This window comes from Muntiacus reevesi, chromosome 2 (genome assembly GCF_963930625.1).
Source record: "Muntiacus reevesi chromosome 2, mMunRee1.1, whole genome shotgun sequence".
Lineage (NCBI taxonomy): Eukaryota > Metazoa > Chordata > Mammalia > Artiodactyla > Cervidae > Muntiacus > Muntiacus reevesi.
The window spans coordinates 231,730,228-231,757,583 of NC_089250.1; the positions used below are offsets into that span (position 1 = coordinate 231,730,228).

Below are 27,356 nucleotides of genomic sequence, written 5' to 3' on the forward strand. Positions count from 1 at the left end.
CTTGCCCTCCAGCACCCAACCCCAGCCCCCTGCCTCAAGGCAACTGACAATCTATTCTCTCTTCTCTATGAGTTTGGTTGGTTGGTTGTTAGGTTCCACGTATAAGCGAGATCATACAGTATTTGTTTTTCTGTGATTTATTTCACTTAGCATAATATCCTCAAAGTATATCCTTGCTGTCACCAATGGCAGGATTTCTGTCTTTTTTATGGTTGAATAATATCCCATTGGGTGTATACACTACATTTTCTCTATCCATGCATCCACTGATGGACATCTAGTGTTTCCCTGTCTTGGCTGCTATGAATAAGGCTGCAATAAACATGCAGTGCAGTTATCTTTTTCCTACAGTGATTTTGTTTCCTTCAGATGTATACCCAGAGTTGGAATTTCTGGATCGTGTGATGGTTTTATTTTTAATTTTCTGAGGAACCTCCCTACTATGTTCAATGGTACCTACACCAATTTACTTTCCCACCAATACTGCACAAAGATTCCCTTTTTTCCACATCTTCACCAACACTTAATCTCTTATCTTTTTGAAAATCATTCTAGCAGGTGTAAGGCTCATTGTGGTTTTGAGAGACAAATTCTTTCAGTGAAGAAAAAGTTTCAGAGTTCTCCCTGCATCAAATCTTTATAGCATATATTCATTTTCAAAGAGAATAAAATTTCCAATTTTGTCATCTTTCTCACACTTTCTAACCCATAAACATTATGTGAAATATCTAGCACGGGGCCTAGTTCATAGTAGGCTCTTGATAAATAAATTTGTCAAATAAATGTTAGTGATTTTCTGTCTTATTAAGCAAGCTTGTTGCAGTTGTTCAATGCAAAATCATTCTATGGAACAGTAGAACGTGAGTTATTACATTGGAAATGTGCCATCCCCCCAGTTTGTTAGGCTCTGAGGCATTAATAGTCTGCACTGCTATCATTTAATTTTGCTACTCTGAACAATAGGAAAGATAGGAAAAGATTAAATGTACAGCTGTTTATATACTAACTCAGTAAGCATATGAATATTATTCACAGCACAGCAAAATAGAAACTATAGTATTTTTTTTTCCTGAAGGAAAAAATTTGCTTTAAAATATAGTTGTTTGCAAATTATCCAGAATGGCCCGTTAAAAAGATACACTGTTTTTAATAGTTGAAGTATTCAAGCTTATGTGACAGCCTTTGTTCTAGAAGATACCTTTAAGTGTCCAGCCTGCCATGGCATGCTATCCAAGGAAATAAAAATCACTGCTTTAGTTGTCTTTTTCTGTAACATGGAAACTCATTTTAAGATAGAATTTACTTTCAGATATTAGTCATGTAATTGCATTTCTTTATCTGTAGTTTTATCTTTTGCCTTTATCTAGTCTTTCAAAAAAATACCTCTGAGTTATCAAGATTGAGAAAGTTTCTTATCTCTTAAGCGTTCCTGTTCAGCCAGTTCTGTTGTAGCCTTGCTCCCTGCCTTTTTGAAATTGCATGGACCAATACTTGACTGTACAGGCAGACCTCAGAAACATTGCAGATTTGGGTCTAGACAACCACATTAAAGCAAGCATCACAATAAAGTGAATCACGAATTTTTTATTTCCCAATGCTTATACTGTACTATGGTCTATTAAGTGTGCAATACCTTAATTTTCAAATACTTTATTGCTAATAAAGTAATAAAGTATTGCTACCCATCATCTGAGCGTTCAGGGAGTTGTAATCTTTTTGCTGGGAGAGGTTCTTGCCTTGATGCTGACGGCTGCTGACCAATCAGAGTGGTGGTTGCTGAAGCTTTAAGGCGGTTGCAGCAATTTCTAAGTCACCAAGGAAACATCCATGGCCTCTTTCTTTCGCAAACAAGTTCTCTATAGCATGCAAAGGTGTTTGATAGCTTTTTATCCACACAACTTCTTGCAAAATTGGAGTCAGTCCTCTCAAACCCTGTTCCTACTATGTCAACTAAGTTTTTGCTTATCAATGAGAAGAACTCCTCATCCATTAAAAGTTTTAAAATAAGATTGCAGCAATTCAGTCACATCTGCAGACTCCACTTCTGATTCTAGGTCTCTTGCTATTTCCACCACATCTGCAGTAACTTCCTTCATTGAAATCCTGAACTTTTCAAAGTCATGCATTAGAGTTGGAGTCATCTTCTCCAAAACTCCTGTTAATGTTGCTATTTTGACCTCTTCCCATGAACTGTAAGTGTTTTTAATGGTATCTAGAATGGTGAATCCTTTCTACAAGGTTTTCAGTTTATTTTGCCCAGGTCCACCAGAGGAATTGCTATCTCTGGCAGCTATAGCCTTATGAAATCTATTTCTTATAATAAGACTTGAAAGTGAAAATTACTCTTTATCCATGGACTTCAGATTGAAAGTTGCATTAGCAGGCATAAAAACAACATTAATCTCATTGTACATCTCCATCAGAGCTCTGAGTGACCAGGTGCATTGTCAATGAGCATTAATATTTTGAAAAATCTTTTCTGAGCAGTAGGTCTCAACAATGAGCTTAAAATATTCAGTAAACCATGTTTTAAACAGATGTGCTGTCATCTAGACTTTATTGTTTCATTTACAGAGCACCAGCAGGGTATATTCAGCATAATTCTTAAGAGTACTAGGACTTTAGGAATGAAAAAGGAGTATTGGGTTCAACTTAAAAGTCACCAGCTATATTAGCCCCTAACAAGAGAGTCAGCCTGTCCTTTGAAGCTTTGAAACCAGGAATTGACATAACCTCTTCAGCTATAAGTCCCAGATGGCATCTTCTCCGAGTATAAGGATGTTTCATCTCTAGGGGAAATCTGTTGTTTAGTGTAGCCACTTCCATGGACAGAGGAGCCTGGTGGGCTGTAGTCCATGGGGTCGCAAGAGTTGGACATGACTGAACACACACACACACACCCCTCATTAACTCTGAGAGCTAAATCTTCTGGATAAACTTGCTGCAACTTCTAGAGCAGCACAAGCTGCTTCACCTTGCTCTTTTATGTTATGGAGAGGGTTTCTTTCCAGAAACCTCATGAACCAACCTCTGCTACCTTCTAACTTCCTTCTGCAGTTTCTTACCTCTCTCAGGAGTCACAGAATTAAAGAGAGTTAGGGCTTTGCTTTGGATTAGGTTTTGGTTTACAGGAATGTTGTGGGTGGTTTGATCTTCTATCCAGATCACTAAAATTTTCTCCATTTCAACTATAAGGCTCTTTGACCTTACATTCATGTGTTCACTGAAGTAGCACTTTGAATTTCCTTCAAGCCCTTTTCCTTTGCATTCACAACTTGGCTAACTGGTGCAAGATCCTGAGTGTTTGGCCAGTCTTGGCTTTCACCTGACTTTTTCACTGTTGCTGTTTTTAGTCACTGAGTTGTGTTCGACTCTTTGTGACCCCGTGGACTGCAGCACACCAGTCTTCCCTGTCCTTCACTATCTCCCAGAGTTTACTCAAACTCATGTCCACTGAGTCAGTGATGCCATCCAATCATATCCTCTCTTGCCCCCTCCCCCTCCTGCCTTCAATCTTTCCCAGCATCAGGGTCTTTTCTGAATAGAAGGGTCTTCTCTACTGAGCTTAATCTAACTTTTGATTTAAAGTGAGAGATGTGTGACTCTTCTTTTCACTTACACACTTAGAGACTAGTTAGGACTATCCATTGGCCTAATTTCAGTATCGTTTTGTCTCAGGGAACAGGGATGCCCAATAGAGGGAGAGTTCATGGAACAGCCCATTGGTGGAGCAGTCAGAACACACACAAAACTTGGGAATTCCCTGGGGGTCCAGTGGTTAAGAATCCCCCTTCCAATGTGGGGGCCATGGGTTGGACCCCTGGTTAGGGAACCGAGATCCCATGTGCTGTGCGACCGCTGACCCTATGTGTAGCAACTAGAAGGCCGTGTGCCACAACTAGAGAGAGGCCGGTGCTGCCGTGAAGATCCCAAGCACCATGATTAAGACCCAACACAGCCAAAAATTAGATAAATCATCTTTTTTAAATAAAGGGAACATTATCTTATGGCATCACTAACTCAATGGACTTGAGTTTGAGCAAGCTCTGGGGGTTGGTGATGGACAGGGAGGCCTGGCGTGCTGCAGTGCATGGGGTTGCAAAGAGTTGGACATGACTGAGGACCTGAACTGAACTGATCTTATCTAGGTGTGATTCGTGGTGCCCCCAAATAATTACAATAGTAAAGATCGAAGATCATTGACCACAGATCACCATAAAAATATAACAATAGTGAAAATTTGAAATATGGTGAAAATTACCAAAATGTGACACAGACTCAGAGTGAGCAAATTTGTAAAAAAAAAAAAAACAAAAAAAAATGCTATTATCTGTGAAACACAAGTTATGCCTAATTTAACTCATATATGGAACATGGGCCATGTTAGCACTCTCATCTCCATATCCAGAAACTCTTTGTGTTCAGCAGCAATAAAGTTGTATTATACTATTTTAAAACATCTGCTTTTAGGACCAAAGCACTTCCTTTCCTTGCCATTTTAATTTTCAAAAAATGGATTTATAGAGTATTGTTAGTCCATATACTCTTTCCCCTTCAAAATAAAGTCTGTCATTGTCTCTATCTTGTTAGTGCTTAGATTTATTTCTTCTAAAAATTATTCCGTGTTAATTTCTGCTGGACAGCAAAGTGATTCTGTTTTATACGTGTATATATTATTTTTCCTATTATTTTCCATTATGATTTATCACAGGATATTGAATATAGTTCCCTGTGCTATATAGTAGGGCCTTGTTGTTTGTCCATCCTATATATACGAGTTTGCATCTGCCAACCTCAAGCTCCCAGTCCTTCCCTCCCCCTCCTCCTCTTCCTCCTTGGCAATGACAGCCTGTTCTCTGTGTGTATCAGTCTGTCTCGGTTTCATAGATGGGTTCATTGTGTCATGTTTTAGATTCCACGTATAATGACATCATATAGTATTTGTCTTTCTCTTTCTGACTTACTTCACATGGTATGATAATCTCTGGGTCCATCCATGTTGTTGGAAATGGTATGATTTCATTCTTCATTATGGCCTAGTAGTATTCCATTGTATATATGTATCACACCTCCTTTATCCATTCATCTCTTAATGAACACTGAATGTCCTGACTACTGTGAATAGCGCTGCTATAAGCATAGGGATGCTTGTATCTTTTCAAATTATACTTTTGTCTGGACATGTGCCCAGCAGTGAGTCTGCTGGGTCATATGGTAGCTCTATGTTTCATTTTTTGAGGAACCTCCATACTATTTTCCATAGTGGTTACACTAATTTACCTCCTCACCAACAGTGAGAAAAAGAGGGTTCCCTTGATGGCCATTCTGATTAGTGTGAAGTGGCACCTCATTGTACGCCTAGATTTATTTCTAAACATTTGTTTTTATTTCTAAGCATTCATTTTATTTATTTATAAGCCTTTATTTCTGTTTTAACTGGACTGTGATAGTGATTGATTGTCTGTTGCCAAAGAAATCCTTGGTCCTTTGGTTGATTCTGCCCTAGGACTTGGACTGTTGTGGAACTAATGAAAAGTTGAGGGTTAGTGAGATATTCCCAGCAGGAACAAGAGGCCTGAGGTCACAATGGTGTTCTCTTTGGGGAGGCAGTTTCTTACTAGACGGTTCCTATGACTGCACAGGATCCCTTGTGTGCTGTGTATTTCCAGAACCTGATCCTGCTGCCCTCTCATTAATTTTGTGAGCTACCCTAGAATAATAAGAATAAAAAATTAAGAATAATAAGCTTTTTTTTTAAGTTTAAATTTTTTATTTTGTCTTGGGGTATAGCCAATTAACAGTGTTGTGATAGTTTCAGGTGAAGTGAAGGGACTCATCCATACATACACTTGTGTGTATCCATGCTCCCGTAAACTCCCCTCCCATCCGAGCTGCCACATAATGCTGAGGGGAGTTCCATGTGCTATACAGTAGGCCCTTGTTGGTTATCCATTTTAAATGCATCCATGTGTATATGTCCACAAACTCCCTAACTATCCCTTCCTCTCCGGCAGCCATAGGTTCGTTCCTAAGTCTGTGAGTCTCCCTGAATAAACTATTTTTAATAGTCATTCTCAGTTTCTGCTACTTGCAGCCTAAAAACCCTGATCTTTCTAATACTTTTCTGGGCACATCCATCTATACCTACATGACTATACTCTTTCTGCAACAGGAACACAATGTTCAGCAGCTTGGCTTTTTTCTTTAACAGTAACTCAGAGATGTCATGTCAGAATCGTGATTAGGTATTAGGGTAAACCTTGCTTCTTGAACAGGAAAAATCACTTCATTTCCACCTGAGAGTCTGTTAGATCTCAGCCTGATAGATTGGGGTTGTTTGCTTTTTTATAGGCTTCTTCTTTGTTTTTTTTAATTGAAGTATAGTTGACTTACATGTTGTATTAATTTCTGCTGTGCAGCAAAGTGATTTACACACACACACACACACACACACACACACACACACACACACACACCACACACACATGGGCTTCCCTGGTGGCTCAATGGCAAAGAATCTGCCTGCCAATGCAGGAGATGCAGGTTTGATCCCTGGGTTGGGAAGATCCCCTGGAGAAGGAGATGGTAACCAGTATTCTTGCCTGGAAAATTCCACGAACAGAGGAGCCTGACAGGCTGCAAGTCCATGGGGTCGCAGAGTTGGACACGACTGAGCACACACATATGCACACACATATATAAACATATTTATACATTCTTTTTAATAATTCTTTTCCATTATGGCTTATCACAAGATATTGAATATAGTTCCCTGTGCTACACAGTAGGACCTTGTAGTTTGTCTATTTCATATATAATGTGGAATGGATATTTGCATCTCTAGGCCTGTTCTTGAGACAGCACTTTCAAACATTCTTTTGAGTCTTCCAGTGATTTGGAGAATTGAATCTCCTCATTTGTTGGAAGCAATCCCAAACTTGTATTAAAAATAAACCCCAAAGAACTACAAGATGGAGACCAGAGATTTTTAGAAATCTAGTACTTATTATACAGTAGTAATTCCTAGCCTTTTCCAGGTCATTAATTATGCTGAGAGTCTGATGAAAATCATAGACCCTTCAAATAAATGCACTGCATTAGTAGTTATCTCCTGTGTAACAAGTTATCCAAAATTTAATAGCTTAGAGCAATAAAATTTATTACCTCACAGTTTCTGTGGATCAGGAATTCAGAATCAGCTTTAGCTGGGTGGTTCTGCCTCAGGGTCTCACAAGATTGCAGTGAAGCCGAAGGCTTGACTGGGCTGGAGGCTTTCTCCAAGGTGGCCCATTCACTTGGCTATTGGCAGTCAGCCTCCATCCTCATGACACAGCAAGTGGCTTTCCCCCAGAGTCAATATTCCAAGAGAGGGAGAAGGAGAAAGCTGTGATGCCTTTTATAATCTGTTTTCAAGAACATGAAAAAGAATATGTATACATATCACCGAATCACTTTGCTATACAGCAATTAACATAACATTGTAAATCAACTCTACTTCAATAGAATTTTGAAATTAAATAAAACTGTTTTCAGAAATAGCACACCATCACTCCAGCCATGTTCCACTTGTAAGTGATCCACTAAATCCAACTATACTCAGGAGGGGGAAAGTAAGTTCCACATCTTGAAGAATGGAATAGCAAAGAATTGGTGGGCATATTTTTAAACATACGTACCTTTATTCTGCATCAGAGTAGAGGTTGTTTTTGGATTTTTCAACTTACCCACGGACATTAGGTTGAGTTTTGTGATTTTATACTGAGTTGCTTATGCTTCCAACTTTAAGTCAAAAAGTATTCTGAACACTGCTAGATTCAGTTGTCTATTGAATTTTTAAAAATTGTACTGAAGTATACTTGATTTACAATGTTATGTTAATTCCTGCCGTATAGTCGAGTGACTCAGTTGTATGTATATCCATATTTTTTCATAGTCTCTTCCATTATGGCCTATCACAGGACATTGAATATAGTTCCCTCTGTTATATAGTAGGACTTTGTTGTTTATCTGTTCTGTATACACCGGTTTGAACCTGCTATTCCCAAACTCCCAATCCTTTTCTCCCCCACCTCCCCTCTTCGTTGGCAACCACAAATCTGTTCTCTATATCTGGGCATATATTTCTGTTTTGTAGATTGCAATTTGCAATAATGTAGATAGCATTATTTCATTCTTTTTTTATAGCTGAGTATGCAGGAAATATGGGTTTGATCCCTGGGTCAGAAAGATCCCCTGGAGAAGGAAATGGCAACCCACTCAAGTATTCTTGCCTGGTAAACCCCATGGGTAGAGGAGCCTGGTGGGCTACAGCCCTTGGGGTCACAAAGAATTGGACATGACTTAGCAACTGAACAACAAGTATTCCTACTTGTTGAACAACAACAAGTATTCTACCACACCTTCTTTATCCATTCATCTGTGGACGGACATTTAGGTTGCTTCCGTGTCTTGGCTACTGTAAATAGTGCAGCTATGAACATAAAGATACATGTATCTTTTCAAATTATAGTTTTGTCTGGATGTACGCCCAGGAGTGGGATTGCTAGATCATATGGCAACTCTATTTTTAGTTTTTTGAGGAACCTCCATACTGTTTTCCATAGTGGCTGCACCAATTTACATTCCCACCAATAGTGAAAAGAAGAAAAGGAGGGTTCCCTTTTCTCCACACCCTCTCCAGCATTTATTTGTAGACATTTTAATTATGGCCATTCTGATTAGTGTGAGGTGATACCTTATTGCAGTTTTGATTTGCATTTCTCTAATAAATCAGCAATGATGAGCTAGATGTAATTGTCTATTAATAGATTTCTTTTATTCATTCAACATTTAATGTTTTATTAAACAAATATTGCTCCATTGTTATACTTTTCTCCACACTGGAGTGAGATTAGTCTTTTTGAAACATGAGTGAACTCATGTTGCTTCCTTGCTTTTTACTCTTAATACTTCAGTAGCTCCCATTACCCAGAAGATAAAGTTTGAAATCCTTGCCATCACCTGCAAGTAGTGTCATTACATGCCCAGGTTTGCCTACGAGTCCAGCATAATTACTAATAGGACTCTATTTGACTATCAGAAGTGCTCTGGATTAAGATGAAAGGAAACTAATGATACAGTGTAAGATTCAGAATAGGGTCCAGGACCAGGGTAGAAGCAGCTGTAATGGACATAACAGACAAGTGACCAAGTTGAACATGTCATGTGAACTAGATAATAGTATTTTATCACTGTCAAATGTCCTCATTTGATCACTGTGATTGTGAAAGGGGATGTTCTTGTTCTTAGGAAATGCACACTGAATCATTTAGAAGTAAATGTGCAAAATGTCTCTGTGTGTGTCTTAGTCACTCAGTCATGTATGACCCTTTGTGACCTCAAGGATTGTGGCCCGTCAGGCTGCTCTCTTCATGGGATTCTCCAGGCAAGAATACTGGAGAGCGCAGCCATTCCCCTCTCCAGAGGATCTTCCTAACCTAGGGATCAAACCCAGGTCTTCTGCATTGCAGGCAGATTCTTCACCATCTAAACCACCAGGGAAGCCCTCTGACTTACTCTCAAATGATTCAAAGAAAAAAAAAATTCATTTATATATAAATGTAGAGAGAAATAAAGCAAATGGGGCAAAATGTAAACAGTGCATTAGGTACAGTTTACATGGGACCTCTCTGAACTATTCTTGCACTTTTTTCATTAAGTTTGAAATATTATCAAAATTTGTTGTTGTTCAGTCACTCAGTTGTGTCCACCTCTTTGCAACCCCATGGACTACAGCACACCATGCTTCCTGTCCTTCACTATCTCCCAGAGTTTGCTCAAACTCATATCCATTGAATTGGTGATGCCATCCAACCATCTCATCCTCTGTTGTCCCCTTCTCCTCCTGCCTTCAATCTTTCCCAGCATCAGGATATCAAAGTTAAAACTTAGGAAAGTAATGGGGAAAACAAAGTTCTTCAGTTTAAACATTAAATTAAAGGGTCATCCCAACCGTCATCCCCTGCACAGTCTGGTCCTGTTTGGCCCTCTCATTTCTCCTGCTCTACTACCTGCCTTGTTCTCTAAGTTTCAGCCTTCTTGTCCTTTATTTGGTTGTTTGAATGCACCATGTCCCTAGGAATCACATGTGTATACAAACTTACCATCTGATTGCTTTTCCCCCTTAATCTAGTTAAGTCCTATTCATCCTTCAAAAGTCAGCCAAATAGCAGTTTCACAGGGAAACTTTCACAAATCCTCCAGACAAGATCTACACTCAGAGGGTCTTGTATTATATACCCTTCCTTCGTAGCACTTCATTCTTTATCTGAATGTTAACATTTGCCTGACTGATCCCAAGCACTCTGCTTTGAGGACACCAGGGTAAGGAAAATGTCTTTACAGAGCTTATGGCTTCGTAGAAGGCAGACATAGTCAATGTAAAATTATAAAAGTGAAAGTGCTGGAGAGGGTGTGGAGAAAAGGGAACCCTCTTACACTGTTGGTGGGAATGCAAACTAGTACAGCCACTATGGAAAACAGTGTGGAGATTTCTTAAAAAACTGGAAATAGAACTGCCATATGACCCAGCAATACCACTTCTGGGCATACACACCGAGGAAACCAGATCTGAAAGAGACACGTGCACCCCAATGTTCATCGCAGCACTGTTTATAATAGCCAGGACATGGAAGCAGCCTAGATGCCCATCCGCAGATGAATGGATAAGGAAGCTGTGGTACATATACACCATGGAATATTACTCAGCCGTTAAAAAGAATTCATTTGAATCAGTTCTAATGAGATGGACGAAACTGGAGTCCATTATACAGAGTGAAGTAAGCCAGAAAGATAAAGAACATTACAGCATACTAACACATATATACGGAATTTAGAAAGATGGTAACGATAACCCTATATGCAAAACAGAAAAAGAAACACAGAAGTACAGAACAGACTTTTGAACTCCGTGGGAGAAGGTGAGGGTGGGATGTTTCAAAAGAACAGCATGTATATTATCTATGGTGAATCAGATCACTAGCCCAGGTGGGATGCATGAGACGAGTGCTCGGGCCTGGTGCACTGGGAGGACCCAGAGGAGTCGGGTGGAGAGGGAGGTGGGAGGGGGGATCGGGATGGGGAATACGTGTAACTCTATGGCTGATTCATGTCAATGTATGACAAAACCCACTGAAATGTTGTGAAGTAATTGGCCTCCAACTAATAAAATAAAATTAAAAAAAAAAAAAAAAAGTGAAAGTGCTGTAGACAGTACACGCTGCTCTGAGTCTGTAAGAGAGACCTGCTGTAGATAGTGAGGTCAAGGGTAGTCTTACCTGGATGCACAGGAGTAACCTGAGAGCTAGGAGAAAAACCAGATGAACGCGAAGACGGGGGCACTAGGAAATGCTTTCGGGAGGAAGGGGCTAAGATCGTGGAATGTGGTTAAGGTCCAGAAAGAGGAGAGATGAAAAGCAGCCACTGGTTTCATGACTCAGATTTCATCAGTGTCAGTAGCAAGAGCTGTTTCCGTGGAGTGATCAGGTCAGATGTCAGCCTGGGCAGAGTTAGGGGAATGTGAGGAAATGAAGCTGATGCAGAGACCAGTCTTTAGAAAGATTCGTGACGGGAGGCAGCAATTGAAGGAAGGAGCCATCCTTGTTCACTTACCATAAATCAATGAATGAATGAATTGGTGATGCACTGGATATGGTGTGTGAGCATGCTCAGTTGCCAAGTCTGGTCTGACTCTTTTGTGACCCCATGGATTGTAGCCCACCAGGCTTCTCTGTCCATGATTTCCCAGGCAAGAATACGGGAGTGGGTTGCCATTTCCTTCTCCAGGGTATCTTCCTGACCCAGGGATCAGACTTGCGTCTCCTGTCTTGACAGGTGGGTTCTTTTCCACTGACCCACCTGGGAAGTGCATTGGATATGGACGATAGAGCAAAAGAAAATCCAAGAATGATCCTGGTTTCCAGCTTATGGAACTAATTGAATAGTGGTCTGTTTTTCAAGATTAGAAGCAAGACCTAAGTTAGGTAGAACATACCTGTAGCTTAGGTCAAGGAAATAAAATCTAGAAAATCTTAATTTCCCTTTTAAAGAAGTTGTTTTTTTTTCTCTCCAAACCTCAAAACCTGCTTACTGCTCCTGTTGGTAACAAACATGGAGAATTTCAAAGTCTTAGTAAATGCTTTTTTAATCTTATCCCTTCTTAGTTTTACTATCTAACCAGGATAATGTCATATCTTCATATAATGGAAGATTCTCAAATTTTGCCCTATTAAAGAAATTTATATCTTTCATTGAAACTATTTTGGTCCCCTCAGTTGAGCACTTTCTTATTTTAATGAATAGAATTAACTTGAGTCATTTTTTTCTAGGCAGAGTGAGACATTATAAGCAAGTGGTTTCCAGTATTTGCTTAAATATATTTTTATCCTCCCTAATCTCCTATAGGAATTCTAATTATGAGAACACAGTTGCCCTAAAATGTTAACATTTTCAGCAATGTATGCCTGTCCTTGAAAAGACCAAATTCTTTTTGAATAAAAGAGTTATAGTCTTCAATTACTTTCACTTACTATTAACAAAACCAGGAAAAAACTTACTCTCATTTGTAGGAACCAATTTCCTGATTTTATTTAATATAAAGATAATTAAAGTTATTCAAGTAAAATAGGAATAAATGAAGATTTTGGGGGGACTGAGTGCTATTGAATTAAAAGAATAGTGGATTCATTTTTAGGCCATGAGATTTTAAATTACAGATAGTGGAATAGGTGCCGAACATGGAGCCAGAATGATTTCACAAAGGTTTTGGAAATAGTTGCCTTTCTTTTTCTTTTTTTATTTCAAAGGTTAGTGTACAAAGTCAGAAAAGAAGTTTGACATCATGGTCATTTTAAAAACATTATGCACTCTAAGGAAATAACTCCATATTGTGCAATTATTTTCATTAAAATTTACTCATGAATTTAATGTGTTTCACAATTTGATAAAAGTAAAGCTGATAAGTCACTCAAAAATTTTTAAGTCATATTAAAGTTAACGAAGTTTTCACCTTGGGTCTTTTACTTTGACCTTGAATATAAAAAAAGTTCTGAAAAATTTCGGAAGATGAAGGCTTCCCTGGTGGTCCAGTGGTTACGAATCCACCGCGGATTTGATTCCTGCTCTAGGAAGATGCCATATGCCTCAAGGCAGCTAAACCCACACAGCATTACTGTGGGCCCCTGCATTGCAGCTGCTGAAACTCAAATGCCTAGAGCCCGTGCTCCTCAACAAGTGATGGCAATGAGGAGCTTGCACAATACAACAGAGAGTAGCCCCCACTCACTGCGACTTGAGAAAGCCCAAGAGAGGGAGCAAAGATTCAGCACAGCCAAAAATAAAATAAACAAATAAATCTTTAAAAAAGTTCAGATGACATTTTCCACTGCTCTGTTGGCAGAAGTTTTATTTTCTTTCAGTTTTTATTATATTTATTTTACATTTTTTTTAATTTGAAAACTTTTAATTTTTGACCAGACTGTGAAGCTGGCAGGATCTTAGTTCTCTGACCAGGGATTGAACCTGGGTCCCAGCAGTGAAAGCGCTCAGTCTTAACCACTGGACTGCCAGGGAATTTGCTCAATTTTTTAAAGTTATAGTCAATAAAATAGGTATTACATGTGCATGATAAGCAATTAAACAATACCAGAAAAGTCTTTGAAAATTTTTCTATCTCCCAGTTCCTCTCCCCACAAAAGTGTCCCCCTTCTGTTTTAACATGCATCCTTATAGAACTGCTCTGTCTAGCTGATAAAGCACGTACACATGTTCTTCCCCTGTTTTGTAAAAATGTTAGTGTAGTTTTCACACTATTCAGTACTTCATGCTGTTAGCTAATATCTTCAAGATATTTCCATATCAACTGTTATAAAACTGCCTTCATTTTTTTTTTTTGGTCTGCACTTCGAGGCATGTTGAATCTTAGTTCCCTGACCAGGGATTGAACCCATGCCCCCTGCATTGGGTGTCTTAACCACTGGACCACCAGTGAGGTCCCCCCATTTTTTTTAAAAAAGCAATGCCTTAGAACTCTATTGAAGAGTTGGAACCTTGATTTAATTAATCTCCCCTCAGAGGAGAAGACAGCATCCAGGTCAAGTGTTCAAACTCTGAAGCTGGATAGCCTGGGCTTGAATCTCGAGTCTGCCACTTTCTCACTGTGCTAAGTTGGACAAATAGCCTAATTTCTGTGCCTCAGTCTTCTCATCTGAAAAAGGGAGTAATGACATTAGACCCTTAATAGGTTTTCTGTTGAGCTTTAAGTGAGTTAATGTCTATAAAAAACACAGAACAGTGCCTGACACATATTAAAAGCTATACAAATGTTTCTTACCTAGATAGATGGCTAGACTGCTTCCAGTCTTTGGCTGCTACAGACACTGCTAAAGTGAATATTCTAGTACTTACACAAATATCTATGCACAAGACCCTAGAACTTGAATTACTAAAGGATAAGAAGTGTATATATATATATATATGTGTGGGTATATATATATACCCACACATATGTGTATATATACACACACACTTGTACATATATGGTACATTATATATAATTATAATCCATAATAACAATACATCATATGTATATGTATATATATATATGTACACATTTCTTATCTTTTAGTAACTGTGACTAATATATATTATATATAACATATATAATGATGTCCCTTCCCACCCCCCTCATCTAAAATAGCATACCTTTGGGAATTCCCTGGCAATCCAATAGTTTTGTTGTTGCTTAGTCACTCAGTTGTGTCCGACTCTTTGCAATCCCATGGCCTGTAGCCCACCAGGCTCCTCTGTCTGTGGGATTTTCCAGGCAAGAATACTGGAGTGGGTTGCCATTTCCTACTCTAGGGGATCTTCCGGACCTAGGGGTTGAACCCATGTCTCATGTGTCTCCTGCATTGCAGGCAGATTCTTTACCTTTAGGACTAGGTGTTTATACTGCTGGGGCTACCTTCAGTTCCTTGTTGGGGATTTAAGATCCTGCAAGCTGTTTGGCTCAGCCAAAAAAAATAAAGTAAATAGTATACCTGATGCATACTATACCGCCTTCCTCTGCTGTATATTTCTTTTTTGGTACTTATCACCAGATGATGTATACTTTTATTTGGAACATTATATTTTTAATTCCATAAATCAGCCCAGATTTCTTCTCTTTATATTTGGAAAGAAGAATAGCAACCAGAAACCAGAGAGACATCCTGCATTCTAGGGTTTTTCATTGCTTTAAAGAGGGCTTTAGGAAGAGCAAGGCATCTGGAAGCCTCATGTTTTGTAGCGCTCACCTGTGCCTTTCCTGCTTGGGCAGGAAGTCATTGTTCTGCCTTTGGGGGCTGAAGGGTCCCTGTAGAGAATGAGAGGTGTGTGAGGTTCTGTGCTGTGCAATGACATTGGGCAGCTGAATAAATTCTGGAAGAAACAGGAGAAAAGAGGCAACTAATCCTGCTTAGAAGTTTTAGGAGGACAGATATGGTGATGTTGTCGAGCAGATCAGCCCTCATCCTTGCCCCTTTGGTGCACAGCCGCCTCATTTCCAGCTGCCAGCCCCCTCCTTTCCTTGCCTGAGGACTTTGCTTGGCCCCCAGGTCTTTCTTTGCCCCAGCAAGACAGGCATGGAGGAAACTTCCCCCTCCCCAACCTCTCCATCGATGATTGACAGGGGGAGGTGTAATAATTACCCAGCACACTTGACCCTGGATGGGGTGGCTCCGAGGTCCTTGCGTGCTGCAGCAGGGTTAAGTCTTAGTTACTCACACTGGTGCCCTGCTTGAAAACAAACCCTTCACTTGCCTCTCTTCCCCGTCTGGCTTTCCTGCTCCCCACTGGTGTCTCCTGGGATCACCTCCCACGTAAACTGTCTGCACTTGAAACCTTGGCTCAGTGCCTGCTTCTGGGAGAACCCAAAGCAACACAAGACATATTTAAGTTGTGTTTCAGGGGGAAAAATTGTGTGTGTAAAATCCATAAGTTTATAAATTTACATTCTGGGTGTGTGAGAGTTTTGTGCATTAGCCACAGCCATGGAGTGGTGCTGGTCAGCGTGCAGGATGATGATCTTAGATTCCCTGCCTTAGGACAGAAGACAATTCTCATTTCTATTTATCAAACTAATTTCCTTCTGCAGATATCAAAAATTAAGTTTCTCAGTTGTGTTTGACTCTCTGTGACCCCATGGACTGTAGCCCACCAGGCTCCTCCATCCATGGAATTTTCCAGGCAAGAATACTGGAGTGGATTGCCATTTCCTACACCAGGGTATCTTCCTGACCCAGGGATCAAACTCTGGTCTCCTGCATGAAAATTGCTTATGCCAGCCCAAATCTCTATTTAACAGATATTAATTTGATGATTGATTAAATTACATTTCCATCGACTTAGGATCAGAGTAAGACAGCTATTTGAAAAAAAAATGGGTTACAAAATACTTAGTGGGAAAGTATGATGGCACTCCCCACCACTTGTCATGTCATTGACAATTATAGGGGAAGCAAATTCAAGAGGGAAATCTTTTATCCTAAAGCTCAAAATGTCTGGTGGATTCTGAGGTTCAAACAACTAACTTCAAAGCTGATTTTTGAGACCTAATCTTTGAGTGTGTGGATGGAAATACTCGCTGAACTACATGTGAAATTGCTCTTGAAAAGCTAATTGATAAGTTCTTGTCTAACAGGAATGAGAGGAAATGACATAGCAGAAAATCAGAGCTATACACCTAGTTTGAAAAGTAATGTTTTAATCCAAGAGAGATAACAGGAATAAAACTTGCTTATCTAAATTGTGCCTGGGACTTGACTGGTGGTCCAGTGGTTGGAGATCTGCCTGCCAATGCAGGGGACACAGGTTGGATCTCTGGTCTGGGGGCATTCCACATGCCTTGGACAACTCCTTATGCCACAGCTACTGAGCCCAGGCGTCCTAGAGCCCATGCTTCGCGACAAGAGAAACCATGAGAATGCGAAGCCTGCCCACCAACTAGAGAGCAGCCCCTGCTCACCCAAACTAGAGAGAGCCCTCGAGCAGCAACAGAGACCGAGCGCAGCCAAAAATAAATGAATAAATAAATACTTGTGCCTCCATTTCTGTATCTGTTAAGAGGGATCCCCTTGATGATTACTTGCATAGGTTTGGGGATTTAGAAAAATAAAAATAAAGTCGCTATTAAAAGACCTGCTTTGGGGGCTCCGCTGGTGGCTGAGTGGTAAAGAATCTGCCAGCCAATACAGGGGACACGGGTTTGATCCCTGATCCAGGAGGATCCCACATGCCTCGGGGAAACTGGGCCCGTGCACCCGATCAGCTGAGTGGGGGCTCCGGAGTCGGTTATCCACAACAAGAGAGGCCACCGCGATGAGGAGCCCGTGCACCGCAACTAGAGAGAAACCTGAGCAGCAGCGAAGACCCAGCACAGCCAAAAATAAATAAATAAATAAAATTAAAAAAAATAAAAAGACCTGCTTTTAAGAGGTAGAGTGGCATAGGCTCCTATGAAGATCTTCTTTACAGCAGTGCTTATGATGGCAAAAGACTAAGATGGTATGTGTCTAAGGGAATGTGTCTGTTGAATTTTTACATTTTTTATTGTTTTTCTCCCCTACTAGATAGTAAGTCCTATCAAATCAAGGACTATGTTTTATATGTAATGTTCACTATGTACCTTCAGTGTCCTTACCAGGAGATCAGTAGTTATTTTTATTTGTGTGTGTATTCCTCTTCTTTTTTTGTGGTAAAATATACATAAATATATTTTTTAAATATATTTAAATATGATGTGAATTTTATAATTTTAACTCTTTTTAAGTGTACAGTTCAGCGACATAAAGACATTCACATTGTTGGGGAACCATCACTACCATCCAACTCAGATTTTTTTCACTTTCTTCAACCAGAACTTCATAGTGTTACATATTAACTCCCTTCACCCTGACAAGCATTCACCCTGACAAGCCCCTGACAAGCATTGCTCTACTTTCTGAATCTATGAATCTGACCTTCTCTAGGTACCTCCATGTAAGTGGAATCATAATATTTGTTGTTTTATGACTGATTTATTTCACTTAACATTATGTATTGAGGGTCTATCTATGTCTGAGCAAGTCACTGCAGATGGTGACTGCAGCCATGAAATTAAAAGACACTTACTCCTTGGAAGGAAAGTTATGACCAACCTAGATAGCATATTAAAAAGCAGAGACATTACTTTGCCAACAAAGGTCCGTCTGGTCAAGGCTATGGTTTTTCCAGTGGTCATGTATGGATGTGAGAGTTGGACTGTGAAGAAACCTGAGTGCCAAAGAATTGATGCTTTTGAACTGTGGTATTGGAGAAGACTCTGGAAAGTCCCTTAGACTGCAAGGAGATCCAACCAGTCCATCCTAAAGGAGATCAGTCCTGGGTGTTCATTGGAAGGACTGATGCTAAAGCTGAAACTCCAATACTTTGGCCACCTCATGCGAAGAGTTGACTCATTGGAAAAGACCCTGATGCTGGGAGGGATTGGGGGCAGGACGAGAAGGGGACGACAGAGGATGAGATGGCTGGATGGCATCACTGACTCAATGGGCATGAGTTTGAGTAAACTCTGGGAGTTTCTGATGGACAGGGAGGCCTGGCGTGCTGTGATTCATGGGGTTACAAAGAGTTGGACACGACTGAGCGACTGAACTGAACTGAACTGAGCATGTATCATTTTTTTTTAATCCATTTGTCTGTTCAGAGACACTTGGGTTGCTTCCACTTCTTGGCTATTGTGAATAATGCTGCTATAAACATGTGTGTATATATATATCTGCTCAAGTCTCTGACTTCGATTCTTTTGAGTATATATCCAGAAGTGGAATTGCTGTACAGTGCAGTAGTTCTATTTTTACTTTTTTGATGAACCGCCATAATGTTTTCCACAACAGTTTGCACCATTTTACATCCCCACCAAGAGTGAAAGGTTGCAATTTCTCCACATTCTTGATAACACTTTCTATTTTTGATGCTTTGATAATAGCCGTCCTAATGGGAGTGAAGTAGTCACTAGTTATTTTTTAAATAAACAGTATTTCTAAAATTCGAGTAATTAGTGTTTATTAAATGACATGTTGTCTAACGATATTAATGTTACAAAAGAATAACTGTTAGTCACTCAGTCATGTCTGACTCTTTGTGATACCATGGACTATAGCCCACCAGGCTCTTCTGTCCATGGGATTCTCCAGGCAAGAATACTGGAGTGGGTTGCCATTTCCTTCTCCAGTTACAAAAGAATACTTGTATCCTTTTGAGATGCACTCTTTCAGTCAACAATATGAGCACTGGACTTTCCATTTTATACATGATATCTCATAGACCCTAAGACAAAATATAATGCTAAACCCAAATTACTGCTTTAACTATGATAAATATTGTCCATTGTCAGAGAGACCACACTAAAAGATCTTTCAAGATCCTGTCATATACTGGTCTCATTTATGGCAGGTAGCTAAATATTTAAATACAATAAAAAGTAACATTGCTCCTCAAAAAGTTGAAACATAGAATTACCATATGACCCCACAATTCCACTCCAGGTAAGGACCCAAAAGAACTAAAAAGAGTTATTCAAATAAAAACATGTAAACAAATGTCCTTAGCAGCACTGTTTGTGATAACCAAAAACTGGAAACAAGCCAAACGCCCATTGTGGATGAACAGAAAAGCTAAATGTAGAATATTCATACAATAAAATATTGTTCAGCCATAAAAAGGAATGATACATGCTACAATATGTATGCATCTTGAAAATCTTATCCTAAGCGACAGAAGCCAGGCAGAAAAGCCACACTTTTATGATTCTGTTTATAAGAAATATCCAAAGAAGACGAATCCATAGAGATACAAAGCAGATTAATGATTTCTAGGCTCTGGGTGGGGTGGGAGAGTTATTACTCATTTTGGGGGTGATGAAGATGTTTCAAACTGGAGAGAAATGATAGTTGCATAACACTGTGAATGCCCCTCAGGCACTTATGCCTTTGAATTATACACTTTTAGATGGTTAAAATGGTGAATGTTTTTCTACGTGAATTTTTACCTTAAAAAAAAAAGTAATATGCCTTCACCTAGCAGTGAGGGTAGTCAAAGTACAAATGGTATGAAAAGGTATAAGGAAAAAATTCTTCTTGCTCAGTCTACTCCGTAGAGGTAATGACTGCCAATGGTTGTTTGTAAATCTTCCAGAAGATATTGGTGCTTAAACATATTTTTTCTTTACAGAAATTGGATCATGTTCTATACACTGCTTTGCACTGTGCCTTTTCTACTTAATGGTATAGTTTAGTGAGTTCTCCATGTCAGTGTGTTTATTGCTGGCTCATTCATTTTAATAGTTGCATAGCAGTATTTTACTGACTGAGTGTACCTTAGTTTGACTAGCCCCCTCCTGATGGATGCTTGGGTTATTTATAATTCTTGGCTACTGTAGATAATAGAATTTTAATTATTCTTATTTTTTTTAAGTTTTTTTAAAGTGGGCTGTTTTTAAAGTCTTTATTGAATTTGTTACAATACTGCTTCTGTTTTGCGTTTTTTTTTTTTTTTGGCCATGAGGCATGTGGGATCTTAGTTCCCCAACTAGGGATTGAAACTATATCCCCCTTCATTGAGGTCTTAGCTACTGAACCACCAGGGAAGTCTCTAAATATTCTTATTTAAAGATCCTTGTACACAATGCAAACACATATGCAGGATAAATCTCCAAAACTGGATTTGCTGGGTGTTATGAACGATACTATGCCCCTAACTCCTTCCCCCTGCCAAATTCACATCTTAAAATCCTAACCCTCCTTGTGTATTTGGAGATAGGATCTTTAGGGAGGTTAAAGATCCTAATTAAGGTTAAAAGAAATCATAAGGGTGGGGTCCTAATCCAACAGAACTGGTGTCCTTTTAAAGAGAGGAAGGGACTCCAAAGATGTCTCTCTTCCTGTGTGTGCACATTTAGGACACAGGGGGAAAAATGTTATCTATGAATTAAAAAGAGAGTTCTCACCAGAATCCAACCCCATTGGCACCTTGATCTCGGACTTCCAGCCTCCAGAACTTTCAGCCACCTGGTTTGTGATATTCTGTTATGGAAGTCCAAATAGACTGAAATACTGGGACAAAGAAAATACTCACTTTTAATTTGATAGATATGACCAAAATAATCCTCAGAAGTTCTGCCCCACTTCACCCTTCCACAAGGGCTTCCTGGGTGGCTCAGTTGGTAGAGAATTCGCCTGCAATGCGGTAGATCTGAGTTTGATCCCTGGGTCAGGAAGATCCCTTGAAGAAGGAAATGGCAACCCATTCCAGTATGCTTGCCTGGGGAATCCTATGTACAGAGGAGCCTGGTGGGGTCCATGCAGTCCTAAACAACCTGACACAACTTAGCAACTAAACCAGCACCACCACACTCTTCCACACACACTGCATGCATGCATGGTCACTTCAGTCGTGTCCAACTCTACAACCACATGGACCGTAGCCTGCCAGGCTCCTCTGTCCATGGGATTTCCCAGGCAAGAATACTGGAGTGGTTTGCCATGCCCTCCTCCAGGGGATCTTTCAGACCCATTGCAGGTGGATTCTTTACTGCTGAGCCATAAGGGAAGCCCTCTGCACACAGTAAACCAGGATGTTTGTCCGGTATCCTCACCTGCTCTTAGTATAACCATACTCTTTCATCTTTGTCAATCTGAGAGACACAAAAATTGTACCTAATTTTAATTTATACATGAAATTGAGATTTTTTCCCCCCAAAAGTGTATGTGACTTTTAGAGTGAATCCTTTATCTTTCCTCTCAATGCCTGGAAGCCCATTATGTGGTATTACATGAAAGCTCATCCAACTCCCCAGGGACATTTCAAATAACTTTCTTATTCACTTTCCATTTCCTCTTGCTTCTTTAATAATTCATGAGTTTAAGTGGCTATAAAAAATAAAGATAAGAGAACATTAAGGAGGGGTCTCTCATATTTGGTAGTAAGATATTTAATTCACTATGATTTGGAAAAATGAGCTATAGATCATATAATGTAATTGATGAACAAAGTTTCCATAGAGTCTAATTTTGTCAATTGCCTGATTGCCTTGTGAAATGTATTTGAACAGTTTTAGAACAGAAGTTATAGTAACAACTGATAGAAGTAGGAATGAGGGAGATGTGCTGTTTTGTTCTTTGAGATATGTTGAGCTAGGTTAGGGCATGTGCCACCGGGACACTCTGCTCCAGGGGCTCCCAGGTCTCCATTTGAGTTATAGACACCTTATGCCTGTCCTCCAGGTGCTTGCATTCCAGCCAAATGAAAAAGATTGGGCTGCAATGGCATATGGGTTTCCCTCATAGCTCAGACAGTAAAGAATAAAGAATCTGCCTGCAATGCAGGAGACCTGGGTTCAATCCCTGGGTTGGGAAGATCCCTTAGAGTGGCAATCCACTCAATTATTCTTGCCTAGAGAATTCCATGGACAGAGGAGCCTGGCAGGCTACAGTCCTTGGGATCCCAAAGAGTTGGACACGACTGAGCAACTAACACACACACACACACACACACACACACAATGACATATGTTGATGAGAAAACATGCCAACACATCCATGGACCACTGGGCTATAAGCAATGCCCTTGACTTATGCCTCTTGGTACATGAGTGTTAAATGTTGGCAGAATGAGTAAATATATGTATGTATGAATGAATGGCAAAGATACCAATTAGGTAAGTTAAATTTTTCTTGGGAAGGATGTTACTTTGGCCAAGAGGCTGCACACAGCTTTTGACCTTCATAGGATTTAGTTATGAACTTGTAGCCATATTGGTGAATTTTTTGACTTGAACTGATTGCACAGTCAAAATGACCTATGAAAAACTAAAATGTTTACATACACATATACTCACTCACATGAAGTGGACTATGATTTGAGAAGCTGGACAGTGATGATATAACTGTTTTTAACCATTAATTCACAGATGTTGATTAATCATTGAACACTCATTATGATTGTGTGTTTCAGATTTAGAACTTTGAACAAGGTCAATAATCTTATGTTGTTGGGGTCATAGTCCCTCACTAATTGCTGAGAGTAATTATGTCAAAATATTTTCTAGAGCACTAGGAGAAAGGCTGTCAGCAACTCTTAAATTTGTTACATAAGCTAGTTTCAAAACAGATTGGGCTACACATTTGAAATCATTTCACTACCCTGTTGTCTGTAGTTTGTTTTTTTAAATTTATTCATTTATTTGTTTTTGGCTATGCTGGGTCTTTGTTGCTGCATGGGCTTTTCTCTAATTGGGGTGAACAGAGTCTACTCTTTGCTGTGCTGTGTGGGCTTCTCATTGCAGTGGCTTCTCTTGTTGTGGAGCATGGGCTCTCGGGTGCAGGGGCTTCAGTATTTGCTGCATGTGGGCTCAATAATTGTAGCTCCTGGGCTCTAGAGCGCAGGCTCAGAGGTTGTGGCACATAGGCTTAGTTGCTCTGCAGCAAGTGGGACCTTCCCAGACCAGGAAATGTCTCCTGCACTGGCAGGCAGATTCTTTACCACTGAGCCACCAGGCAAGCCCTATAGGGTTTTTTTTTATTTTCTTTTTTTCTTTTTGTAAATGGTAAACTTGGCAGTCTCCATCTGAGGCACACAGGCTATGGCCTTCTAAAGCTCTATGCTGTACTCTCTGACTCAGTTTTCCTAGTTGTGTAATGGGTCCATTTGTCCTCAACCTGCAAATTTTAGTTGGCTTTTCTTCACCTCTGTCAAACCAGTATGGAAATTGACCTGCTGCTGCTGCTGCTAAGTCGCTTCAGTCGTGTCCATTTCTGTGCGACCCCATGGTCTGCAGCCCACCAGGCTCCTCTGTCCCTGGGATTCTCCAGGCAAGAATACTGGAGTGGGTTGCCATTTCCTTCTCCCGTGCATGAAAGTGAAAAGTGAAAGTGAAGTTGCTCAGTTGTGTCTGACTCTTCGCAGTCCCATGGTCTGCAGCCTGCCAGGCTCCTCTGTCCATGGGATTTCCCAGGCAAGAGTACTAGAGGGAGGGGGGATCCGGATGGGGAATACATGTAAATCCATGGCTGATTCATGTCAATGTATGGCAAAAACCACTACAATATAGTAAAGTAATTAGCCTCCAACTAATAAAAATAAATGGAAAAAAAAAATAAAACTGCTGAATAGTAAAAAAAAAAAAAAAAAAAAAAAAGAGTACTGGAGTGGGTTGCCATTGCCTTCTCCAGGAAATTGACCTACTACCCCATTATTTCGGTCACACTTTTTAAAGCTTATCAGGCCATCCACCTGCCAAGCAGGGATGTGGGTTCAATCCCCACATCATGAAGAACTCCTGGGAAGGAAATGGCAACCCAATCCAGTATTCTTGCCTGGGAAATCCCATGGATAGAAGAGACTGGTGGGCTACAGTCCATGGGGTCAGAAAGAGTTGGACACGACTTAGCAACTAAACTACAACAACAAAAACTCCAGGGTAACTTCATACGTTAAATTATTCACATTTTTCTTGAATGAGATGCTTTTTAGACTGGATACATGATAACAATAAAGGAAAGACTTGGCACCTCTTGTCTTGAATTGTACTGTAGAAAAGGCCCTTGGGGCTTGGCTTATGCATGTCTGGAAACAGAATTTGCCTTTCTGCTCCTTTGTGAGGTAGTCAAAGCATGATGTGCAAGTGCAAAATATATTTAGTTCTGTCTGTAGCAATTCTTTTGTTGAAGACGGTTGCCACGAGACATCTTGGAGGGAGATTGGGTGGAAATGAATAATAGACCAGGTTGTTGCTTGGATGGGTCAGGCAGAGCCCTGCCTAAAGGAGTAAGTGCTGAAGAAATGCTTTTACTTTAGAAATCATTAAAATTTGAAGTCACGGGAGCGATTTTGTTCAGTTGTGTATGTGTTTAAGTAATACATTTATAGTGTAAAAATATTTTTCAAATAGTTCAAAAGGTTTTAAAATAAAAGCCTCTTCCCTTCATGGATTTCTAGTACTTTCATTTTCCTCCCCAGACCTTTGTCAGTTTCTCGTAGACCTTTCTAGAGAAATTCGACATTTATGCAGTTAGCTACACACATATTCACACAAGCGGTAGCATATTATAGCCATATTGTCCACTTTGTTTTCTTTCTCTGTTTTGCTTTTTCATACCAATATTCTCATTCAACAGACATTTACTGAGCACCTACCTAATATATGTTGTATCCTGTTCTAAGGACTCAGGAGAGAACAATGAACAAAACAAACTATATTGGTTTTCTATTGCTGAGTAACAAATTACTACAAATTTAGTAGCCAAGAACAACAGACATTTATTATCTCTCAGTTTCAGTGGACCAAGAGTCTGGGCACTACTTAATTGAGTGTTCTGCTTCCGGATCTGGCTAGGCTGCAGTCAACACGTTGGCAGGGCCGCATTCTCATCCGAAGGCTCAGGTGGGTTCTTCATCTGCTCCCAAGCAACTCCAGTTATTGGTAGAATACATTTCCTTGTGGTGACTGGGCTGAGTGCTTCAGGTTTTCAATTGGCTGCTGGCCGGAGGTCCTCAGTTCCCAGATGCCACCCTTAGACAATTCACAGACATCAGCTTGCTTCTTCAAGGCCAGCAGGAGAGTGAGAGCCGATCTGTGAGCACAGAGATCCCCAACCCCGGGACACAGACAGCTGCCAGTCTATAGCCTGTTAGGAACTGGGCCATACAGCAGGGGGGTGAGCAGAGAGTGAGGGAGCAAGTGACGCTTCCTCTGTATTTACAGCTCATTCACCTTTCCGCCTGAGCTCTGCCTCCTGTCAGATCAGTGGCGGCATTAGATTCTCATAGGAGCACAAACCCTACTGCCCTTGAATCATCCCCCAAACACCCCTGCCTTCCCACCCCCGATCCCTGGAAAAATTGTCTTCCGTGAAACCAGTCCCTGGTGCTACAAAGCTTGGGGAACCACTGAGCTAGAAAGACAGTCTTATATTATGTAACATAATCATGGGAATGACAGCCCCTCACTTTGCCACATTCTGCTGGTTGGAAACAAGTCACAGGTCCCACCCACGTGGAAGAGGAAGAAATGAAAAAAGATGTGAACACCAGGAGAAAGTGGGGATCATGGGTTGGTGGGGTGCACCTTAGAGTCCATCTGCCTCACAAACCAAGCCCCCACAGAAACTCATTGCTCTGTGGCGACCTAGATAGGAAGGAAATCCAAAAAAAGGGGACATGTGTGTACATATAGCCAATTCACTTTGTTGTATAGTAGAAACTAGCACAACTTTGCCAAGCAACTATACTCCAATAAAAATTAATCTAAGAAAAGAAATAAAGCTAGAAGACATTCTAATTTAAAAAAAAAACCACAAAAGCAAGCCCTTGCAGTCAAGAGGCTGACACTGTAGGAGGGGAAGGCGGACAACAAAGGAGTAGACAGATAAATGTTGGGTGCTACAAATAAGTGCTAAATGCATGTGTGCATGCTCAGTCGCTCAGTCATGTCTGACTCTTTGCAACCCCATGGTCTGCAGGCTGCCAGGCTCCTCTGACCATGGGAATTCTCTGTGGAGTGGGTTGCCAAGCCCTCCTCCAAGGATCTTCTTGACCCGGGGATTGAACCTGCATCTCTTACATCTCCTGCATTGGCAGGTGGGTTCTTTTCCACTAGGGCCACCTGGAACAATAAAGCTGGCTAAATGGCGCAGACGTGCAGGGCGCAGTCAGGGCAGGCCTCTCGAGGGGCAGCAGTGTGGGAGCAGAGCCCTGAAGGAAGTGAGAGAGCCACATAGACAGCTGAGAGAAGTGGGCTCCAGCCTAAGACATCAAGTGCATGGGCCCTATGTTGTGGGCTTGCTGAAGGCTCCTGCAGCCAGGACTCAGGTGGTAGGACACGAGGCCAGAGAGATGGGGAGAGACGAGGTAGGGCCTTGTGGGTGGAAGGATCTCTGAGCAAAATGCAAAGCTGCTAGAAAACTGGGGGCAGAGGAGAGCACTGTTTGGCTTACCTTTGCAAAAGCTCACATGGTTCCTGGTGTGAGAACAGCCTGAAGGGAGGCATCTGTGGAAGCAGGGAGACCAGTTTGCAGGCTGCTTTAGTCATCTTGGCAGGAAACAATGGTGGTTTGGATCGAAGTAGCGCTGATGTGTTTCCTGCAAAGTAGGTGGCTCTAGTTTGAGGTGGAGCCTGCCACCCTAAGTGTGGAATGGATGTGCTTGCAGTGGGAAGAAAAGAGAGAGGTTACAGGTGATGGCAAGGATTTGGGCCTGAGCCACTTGAAGAATGGTATCACCATTTACTGAGATGCAGAAGACAG

The 27,356-nt window shown here is 40.6% G+C and overlaps 1 pseudogene; it reads right to left on the reverse strand.

Annotated features, from left to right (window-relative positions):
- Positions 1 to 1,678: 1,678 nt before the first annotated feature.
- LOC136157446 (tigger transposable element-derived protein 1-like) lies at positions 1,679 to 27,142 on the reverse strand (annotated as a pseudogene).
- Positions 27,143 to 27,356: the final 214 nt, after the last annotated feature.